The sequence below is a fragment of the Diadema antillarum genome, unplaced genomic scaffold (assembly GCF_040938485.1).
Source record: "Diadema antillarum isolate AM-2024a unplaced genomic scaffold, OU_Dant_1.0 seq00000796_RagTag, whole genome shotgun sequence".
Taxonomy (NCBI): Eukaryota; Metazoa; Echinodermata; class Echinoidea; order Diadematoida; family Diadematidae; genus Diadema; species Diadema antillarum.
In genome coordinates, this window is record NW_027271681.1 from 690,635 (window position 1) to 700,001 (window position 9,367).

Genomic DNA, 9,367 nt, shown 5'->3' on the forward strand with positions numbered 1-9,367 from the left:
TGCTAATACGAATCCACCTATTAATCACGACACCAAACTTCACCACTGAATTATGTGTGTATCAGCAGGCTTTCGCACATCAATTGTTTACGATGAACACGCACGTCAAGACGTATTAATGATGCTTCATTGCGAACCTGGCTGCATTTCAAGAAAAGAGTGCGAAACTCTAAAAGACCACTTATCCTGCACGTGAACCGCCATTACTTTGTCTGCTGTCCCCTCTTCTGTATAACAGCGTCTGTTTACAAAGACTAACCCCAGACTCAACTTCAAGTGGCAATGTGCAAGTTTAGCATAGGTTGCTATTTGTTCGACCCTTTCAAGCCGCATGCCATGATAAATTGATATTCATCTTGCCACCAAAGCGGGCTATTATCCTCTCTATTCGGTACTTCCAGCTTAGAAGTGCAACTGCTCGATTCTCTCGTCCCCTTTCTTGTGTTTTTCTTCACTTCTGTATCCTCTCTTGCGAACAGAGAGAGAAAGAGGGGGTAGAAAAATAGCGTTCAAACGACAAAAAGTCATAGTCAAAAGATAGTTTATCGGTTTGACAAGCCCGGTTTCCTCTCTTATATCACAGACAATGAAAACTTCTGGTCATTGTTGCTTCTATCCTTTTTAAAACTATTTACAGAAAGCAATTCAATGAGAATAAGTTAACAAATGGGGAACACGACCGACACAAGGCCATTCGCAACAAAAAATTAGGGTTCATGTTCTTTTCCGACAGCCTTGAGGAAGACCAACACAAAAACGCGAATCTCTAGCCGCAAGTGGGCATAAAGGCCCGTCTTTCGATAACCCTTTCCTTTTGATGTCTGCTCAGAAGTCCAAAATGTATAGATGCAGCACTGTTCAAGCGCTCACGGGTATGTTATACCGCCACGTCACTTTCCGAGGGGCAAAAATATACACAGGTCTTGAAAAAGGAAAGGAGAACGAATACATCCTCAATCACGAAAATGGAGATGATGAATGATAATTGCGAAATGAGGAGACAGAGTCGAGTCGATGCCGAGGCAACTAATCAGACTTTTTGGTCCTCTTCTGTTCAAATGTTTGGTCGGATTAGATTGCGCCTAGAAAAATTAAGCGTATATAAAACTGTCAGATAGTTTTCAGACGAGGCGCAGACGATGAGAAATGACTTGTGTTTGTCCCGCCAAAAAGTGCATCGCACGTCAAGGGTTACCAGGGTGTCAAGTGAGACAAAGTCACAGTCGAATCTTTTCCTTATTTTTTCCTTCCTTCTTCTTAATTTCGCCCGTCATGTTGCTTCTTTCAGGACTTTAAAGCGCAATTTCATCTCATGTCTATAACTGACTTGAAACAGATTGAGTAAATTCACCTCATGACTATAAAGTTGATCCGGAAGCGATATGCGTGAAATCAGACGAACGGAATGTTGTGAGTTTCAAAAAATCGGACTCAAGTTTTAAATTTCACGTTTGTTGCCGCAAAGTGACTTGGTTGGTAACCATGTTTTGAATACGTTAACTGAGGTGATGATGTCATCCACTAACAACCTTCCCTTTGGTTATAGGTTTGTGCACAAAATACGATAATCACGTTTTCGTTTACAATGTAAAACTCAATACAATACAAGTTCATCACATCACAGCTATCATTATGACCGTAATTAGTGTTAACGTCTACGGTCCACTTATTTTACTCCTGCTATACGCAACATTTACCAGCTCATTACATGACATCATCGGCTTAATTGTCATAATCAAAATCAGTACTTATGAATGCAAACAATAATGTCATTGCAAACACTATACTGTAATTAAACTTTAACGAATGATTTACTTATCTTCTTTTTGTATAGTTCCTTGTGAGAGGAAACAAGTTTAAAACCTTAAACATTGGTCGTTTGTTTAGTATCGTTTCAAAGTATACCCCAAAAAGCCAACTTCGAAAGAGGGGATATTCTTCCCTCAGCTAGATCACTGCAACGGTATAATATACTGAGCCTGTTAAATCAAACGTGCGAGTTTCCGATAGACCAGACATGGGCCGTTTGTATCATTGTTGAAAAAAAAAAAACATGTACGCGTTTGGTGTTAATGAACTCTGTTGCTTTGTGTCTGTATTTTTTTTTTCTAGTCAACTTCTGGCGCGAGAAGCGACGAGGAGATCCCTGTCTAGCTGCGCCGTTTTTCAACGTTCACTCACCCGTCTCTGAAACGTGTGAATTGACAATTCGTTTCCTCTTACCACAAGGTCTTCCTGGGGCCCGTTTCATAAACTTGTTATCATTGACAAGTTGTCATAGATGTGACAAGCTACTGAAATCCTTGCATCTGATTGGCTGAGAGCAAATTTGTCATAGAAATGTGGCAACTGTCACTGAAAACAAGTGTTATGAAACGGGCCCCTGACGTATCTCCTAGCGAAAGCTGACGTTTACCGAACATGTTAACGAGGTGTACCATCCATCGCTCAGCCTTTCTTCGCACAAACCAATACAACGAAAATATTACAACAAACGTACCAGAAGAACTAAATGTCGTCGAGTCTTTTGATATGTCTGCAAGAGATAATTTAATGTTCTATATTTCATTATATTTGTTTGTTCATTCTATTACAGTATTCAGAATGTAGAGAAAAGTGTAGCTGCGACTGCAGTTGTAGTTTATCATGCAACGAAAAGCAAACAACCGATCAGACAAAATTTGAACAAAATCGGACATTCATTAAGTGTAAATAAAAGCAAAACATAAGAGGACTGTCTAGATTAGATGTGTGTGTGTTTGTGTGTATGTGTGTTTTTTGTGGGTTTGTGCAATGTGTGTTTTACACAGCATGATGCATTGGGAACTCTACGCTCTACGATGACGCGGTTGTAAGAAGAAGACGGCTAGTTCAAAGTCTCTATACCAATTACCAAATCGTATCTAATTGTTGCATGCAACTTAAGTGGCTGATACTAGCCCTAAACTGCCAGTAGCTTTGATTTCGCCGATTCTATTTGAAATACCGTAGTTGATTTCTGTGTTTATAGAGTCCCTTTAAAGATCGTTTGATACAACAGATCTTGCGTCTATCCTAACTCCCAAGCGGGGCTAATGTCATTGCTCTGAAGTGCTCCGTTTCTCAGCCACCCTTTATTTTCTCGTTCTCTTTCATTTCGATTCATTCATCCCGTTCATTGCCCGTCATTCGGCTTCTGTTCCAGCCACATTTGTGTTGTTTCATCCATTCTGCCTACCCCCATTTCTCGCTCGCCCTCTATTTTGAATTCTCGCGTTTGCTTTATCAAACCCCCTTTTCGAAGCCAAACAAGGCGCAGTCTTTATTGCGTGCATTATCAGCGCCAAAAAATACCATATCTTCCGCTTCAGCGGCATCGCAGAATTGTGCGATTTTTGTCGCATTTTAGCCCGCGACAGTATGTGCCTCTTTTGTTGCTAAACTTTCTCAAGGTTTAGTAGGCTGCGGAGACCACGGGCTTGCTGTTACAGTTCAAAACCCGTGGGTCTATTTTTCCTGTTGGGGTCGAGCGCACATTCCCGGCACTTTTTGTGAAATCTTGATAAAAAGAAAAAAAAATCTGAACCACATTCTAAAAGCCCCTCCCATCTGCTACAGAAAGAATCAAGAGAGAATCAAAATATTTTCCTACCAAAATCTGGAGGCGTTTTATGGCGGGGAATGAAAACGGGAAGAATAGACGGACGTGAGTAATCTGCAGTCTAAATCGTGTTAAAAATCATAACATCTTGATCCGGGGTCTAATTGTTTGGGATAAGACTTGCAACGCTCTCGCACAAAACCCCGGCCGAGAACAAATTTTCTGTTGCGATAAGCATCATCAGCGTCCGGGGTTTGAATTTCTGCAATTCATAAAAATGTGCTAAATTCCGATCGAGAGAGATAGCATACATACCAGCAGCTGCAAAATACACGGTAAAATACAGACTGTTAAAAAGTAGGATTTGCCCTCGTCTAACTGACTTTTAGATTTCTGCCGTGTCCTCCTATGGGATGTTAATCAAGAAAATGTCTCGTGATAGTTATGCATTACAGATGTTTGTTGCCGAGGTTCTAGAATTTGTGGCGATTCTGATGATAATGGTGATGTGACACTCGTGCTTGTGGCGGTGGGATGATGGTGTTGTTCATGATGATATTGGTAATGATATTGTAATGATGATGGCAGTGGTGATGATGATGGAATTAATAGTGGGATCAGGTTCCATGACATTTGCTCCTGCGACAATTGCTCCCATGAAATACCTGCACGCTAATCAAAACATAAATTCTACCCACAAACATGACCCTAAACCTAATCCTAATCCTAACATCAAACTGAAATTAAATCACTATCACAACCCTAACCCTAATCCTAACCCTAAGTCCTTGGAGAAAATATTAAAGACCGGAGCAACTGTCGCAGGTGCGAACGTTGTGCCACTTGGTATTGATGGTTATAGTGATAATCATAATGCTAATGGTAGTGATGATGGTGTTTATGATTATGGCAGACGTTGGTATTGTCAATGGCAGTGTTGGTGTTGATAGCAATAATAGTGCTAGTAGTGGGTAGTGTTGTTGGCTATGATGCTAGCAGTGGTAATATTGGTAGCTATGATGACCCTGGTAATGGTTGTGTTGGTGACAATGATGATGCTTGTAGTAGTGGTGTTGGTGGCAATAATAATGCTGGTTGTGATGGAGTTGGAGGCAATGATGATGCCGGTTGTGGTGGTTTTGCTGGCAATGGTGATCTTGATAGTGTTGGTGTCGGTAACTATGATGATGATTGTGGTGGTAGTGTTGGTGACAATGATAATGCTGATAATAGTTGTGTCCTTGATAATGATGTTACTACAGGTGGTGCTGATGTGGCTATGATGAACCTGGTAGTAGTCGTGATGGTGGCGATGCTGATGCATGGTAGTAAATGTTGTTTGGCAATTATGCTGGTTGTCGTGGTTTTGCTGGCAATGGCGATCCTGACAGTGGTGGTGTCGGTGACAATGATGGTGCTTGTAGTGGTGGTGTTGGTGGCAATGCTGATGCTGGTAGTGGTTGTGTCCCTTGCAATGGTAATGCTGGTTGTGGTGGAGTTGGAGGCAACGATGATGCTGATTGTGGTGGTTTTGCTGGCAATGGTGATCCTGATAGTGGTGGTGTCGTTAACAATGGTGATGATTGTGGTGGTGGTGTTGGTGGCAGTGATAATGCTTGGAGTGGAGGTGGTGGTGGCAATGCTGATGGTGGTAGCTGCGATATCGGTAGCAATAGCCATACTGCTGGTGGTGGTGTTGGTGGCAGTGATGATGCTGGTAGTGTCCGTGGCAATGTTGCTTTTGGTGGTGGGGATGGTGGGGATGGTGATGCTGGTAGTGGAATTTGTTGGCGGGAATGATGATTATTGTAGTGGTGGTGTTGGTGGCAATGATAATGCTGGTAGTGGAGATGGTGGAGGCAATGCTGATGGTGGTAGTGGTGATATAAGTGGCAATAGTCATACTGCTAGTTGTGGCGTTGGTACAGTTCTAATAGTGGTGGTATTAGTGGCAGTTATGATGCTGGAAGTGTTGGTGGCGATGATGCTGGTGATAGTGGTGATGGTGTTTGTGGCAGTGGTGATGCTGGTAGTGGATGCGTTAGTTGCAATGATGATGGTGGTGTTGGTGGTGTTGGCTGCAGTGGTGATGATGGTAGCGCTGGTGGCAATGATGCTGTTGGTGGTGTCGGTACCAATGGTGGTGCTGGCAGTGGATGGTATTGGTGGCCGTGATGGTGGCAATGTGTGGAATGTGTTTGTGGCAATGATGACGCCGATAACGGTTGTGTTGGTGGCAATAATGGTGCTGTTAGTGGATGCGTTAGTTGCAATGATGATGATGGTGGTGGTGGTGTTGGTTGCAGTGGTAATAATGGTAGCGTTGGTGGCAATGATGCTGTTGGTGGTGTCAGTACCAATGGTGATGCTGGTAGTGGATGGTATTGGTGGCCGTGATGGTGGCAATGATGCTAGTGATGGTGGTGGTGTTGGTGGTAAAGGCGATGCTGATAGCAACTGTGCTGGTGGCAATAATGATACTGGTGTTGATGGTGCTGGTAGTGGATACGTTGGTTGCAGTGATGATACTGGTAGTGGTGACATTGATGATAGCGGCAGTGGTGGTGCTAGAAGCAATGACGATGCTGGCAATGGTCATGCCGTTGGCAATGGTGATGACGGTAGTTGTGATTTTGGTGGCAATGATACCAGTAGTGGCGGTGTCGGTTGCAACTCGTAGTTGTGGTATTGGTGGTAATGATGATGCTGGTGGTAGTGTTGACGTAATAATGGGGATGCTGGTAGTGGTAAGGTGGCGATGTGGCAATGATGAACCTTGTGGTAGCTGTGATGTTGTAATGAAGACGCCGATAAGGGTAACTATAATGTAGGTTGTGATGGTGATGGTATTAATGAGGATGATGAATGTTAACGTGGTGGTAACGATTATGATATTGGTAATTATGATATTACGAGATATTGATGATAATGATGTTGGAAGTTATTTTATGAGGTGTTTGAATTGGCAATTATGGTGCTAATAGCACTGTGGTGTCTCGCAAGTGATTCAAATTTCCTTTAAATATTATGTACTTATGTACGCGTTATGTATACTACTATATGTATTACTTTATATGGAAATAAAATCATTTGAATTGAATTGAATTGAATTGAACTGCATGCATCACTGCCAAAAATCAAAACGTTGTTAAGATTTTGTTAGTGATTAATGTTTATTCATCCATGTGTTGTCTTGCTAGCAAGGTTGATTTGTTTATTGCCACCTATTCTTGATATACATCAATCATTATTTGAGAACAATAATAATGAATTTAATCCCACTTTTGTTAAGTGATTAGACCGCAGTAAGTGATTGCGTGAATTATGAATGAATTAAAGATTTGTAATCAAATGATTAACAGACTAATTAATTAAATGAATAACTACACGAATAGATGAAAAGATTGATAGTTGAAGATGAAAATGGATTGATATATAAATAAAACCGCATTAAGACATTTCAAATATTTAACATGATCTTGACACACAAAAGGAAGACCAATGCTGTCGATAGAGGGAGACATGTACCCAAGCGGCGCTCTGTCAGCCCGCTGGCGCTGATCAGGGCACAGTACAATGACTCTGTGTGCGAGCCGCTTGCCTGGACTACCCGGTGGGCTGGATCACCCCGGGGCTAGCGGGGCGGCAACCCAAAGCCGTCGCCATGTCACATCCGATCACTCGCTGACAACTTTCACTTTCCACAGCCTCAGCCACGTTCACTTCCATTTTCTTCCCCAAAAAGAATCAATAACGGGGAATAAAGTTTGAATTTAGAGGGAGAGAAAAAGAAATATTTGTACGCACATCCGCCGTACACAATTTTCTGCTTCAATATCTATATGTCAAAAATTGTCCTGAATGATGAAATCTAGGAACTTTACTTTATTCTTACTTTGAGAAGAGTTCCTATGTCTCTCTTGTTAACGTTTAACTGGGCTGACTGGTTTTCGAACTCCCCCTCCCCCAAGGTTTTTTGAGTGGTTACTTGGAGAGAAAACACATTATCCGTTATCACCATTATTATCATGTTTCAAACGTGTAGTCTACCATTTTATAAATCACAATTACTGTCAATAAAAAGTAGTAATCGAATTCTTCGTGTAAGATATAACCGATTAATGTTAGATAATAAACCGATTAATAAACTACTGTTCGATGGACAGACTTTTTCTAAGAGCCACTTTCCAAGTGCCCGTTCATCGCATGGAACTACAGCTGTGAGCCAAAGTTTCGGCAAACTTTTGTATGTATGTGCGTGTGTAATAGTGCCAAGTTGAGCGCGTGCGCGCGTGCGTGCGCGTGTGTGTGTGTGTGTACATACAAACTAAACAGGATGACATCAGACACGGTTGTAGAGGAAGTGATTGGATGATGTGAAGGCTATATACGCGTGTTTGAGAATCGAAACCACGTTGAATATTGGAAGCCGTGTTATGAGCACGGTAGCCACTTTGCCTTCAGATCAGCTTGGGTATCTTGTTTACCGTGTATATGTCACTTGCTATAAACCAGCTTTCTCTTGACGCGAGCAGGACACAACAGCGCAACGCCATCTTGTTTTTTTACGGTAATGCAGTCAGAAGAAATGTTGTTAGGTATCCGAAAATGCGATTATAAAACTTATAACTCCTTCTGATTAGATTTGAAGACAAAATTGATGAAAGTGCTCAAGTATTAGAAAAGATTTAAAGGAACGAAGACTATTAAACTACCTACGATCTTCAACACACTGTTATATATCATTTTTATATTTCTTGTGGGGCTGCAGATTGTATTAACTATGACGCCACTTGAGGTAAAGATTCCTTTTGAAACCTCGTGTCAGAATATTTATTCAAAGAAATCCTTTCGAAATCATGAGATTCCTGTAGATTTTGTACAGAAATCACCATGTTGTCGTAGGCACTGAGTTAAGGCTTATTCGTGCTCTACTCAGTCACAACATCAGACTTTGGCTGCGTTTATCAACTTTCCTCTGTTTAAACGGCTTTCAAAAGCCCTTTCCAAAGCCCTTTCCAAAGCCTTTCCAAAGCCCTTTAGAAACGGCTTCCAAAATAGTTGAGTTTATCAACTCATCGCGAACACGATACTAGTAACTGGCCTGTCACTGCACAGCTGCATTGCGCAATTCGACCCGAGGAGAAGAGGTCATATAAGGCGTGCATTGTTCGTAACTGCAGTACAATACTACAAAGCCGTTTCAAAACAGCTTTGCGTTTATCAACTTCAAAAGGCTTTTACAAAGAAGTTTTTGAAAACCTGTTTAGGAAACCTGTTTGGAAAGCCACAAATTTGCGGCTTTCGAAAAGGCTTTCCGAAAGGGCTTTCAAAACAGCTTTGCGTTTATCAACTCGTAAAAATTCCTTGAAAGCTGTTTGGAAAACCTGTTTCTGCCGAGAAAAAGAGTTGATAAACGGACCCTTTGTTTGTTTGTGTGTGTGTGTGTGTATGTGTATATGTGTAATTCTGTGTATGAAAGTGTGTGAGGTGGGGGTGTCGCTTTCATAAACACGATACCTTTGGTGGCATCATATCGACGACCATTTCATCATAATTATCAGTTAAAATGCGTATTTTGAGCTTATCATTTACGTGTCACATTTTCTCTGATACATAAAATGTTATTCCCGATTTGCTACATTTACAACCTCGTATGTCTCTACATTAGCTAAGGCAAAGTCATCCAACACACGGCTCGCAAAGATCAAATAAATCCAGGTTCTTCTGGATCCCATCTCTGCTCGCAATATTTGTTCACCCCCCGTCATGGACCTGTCCTTTGAT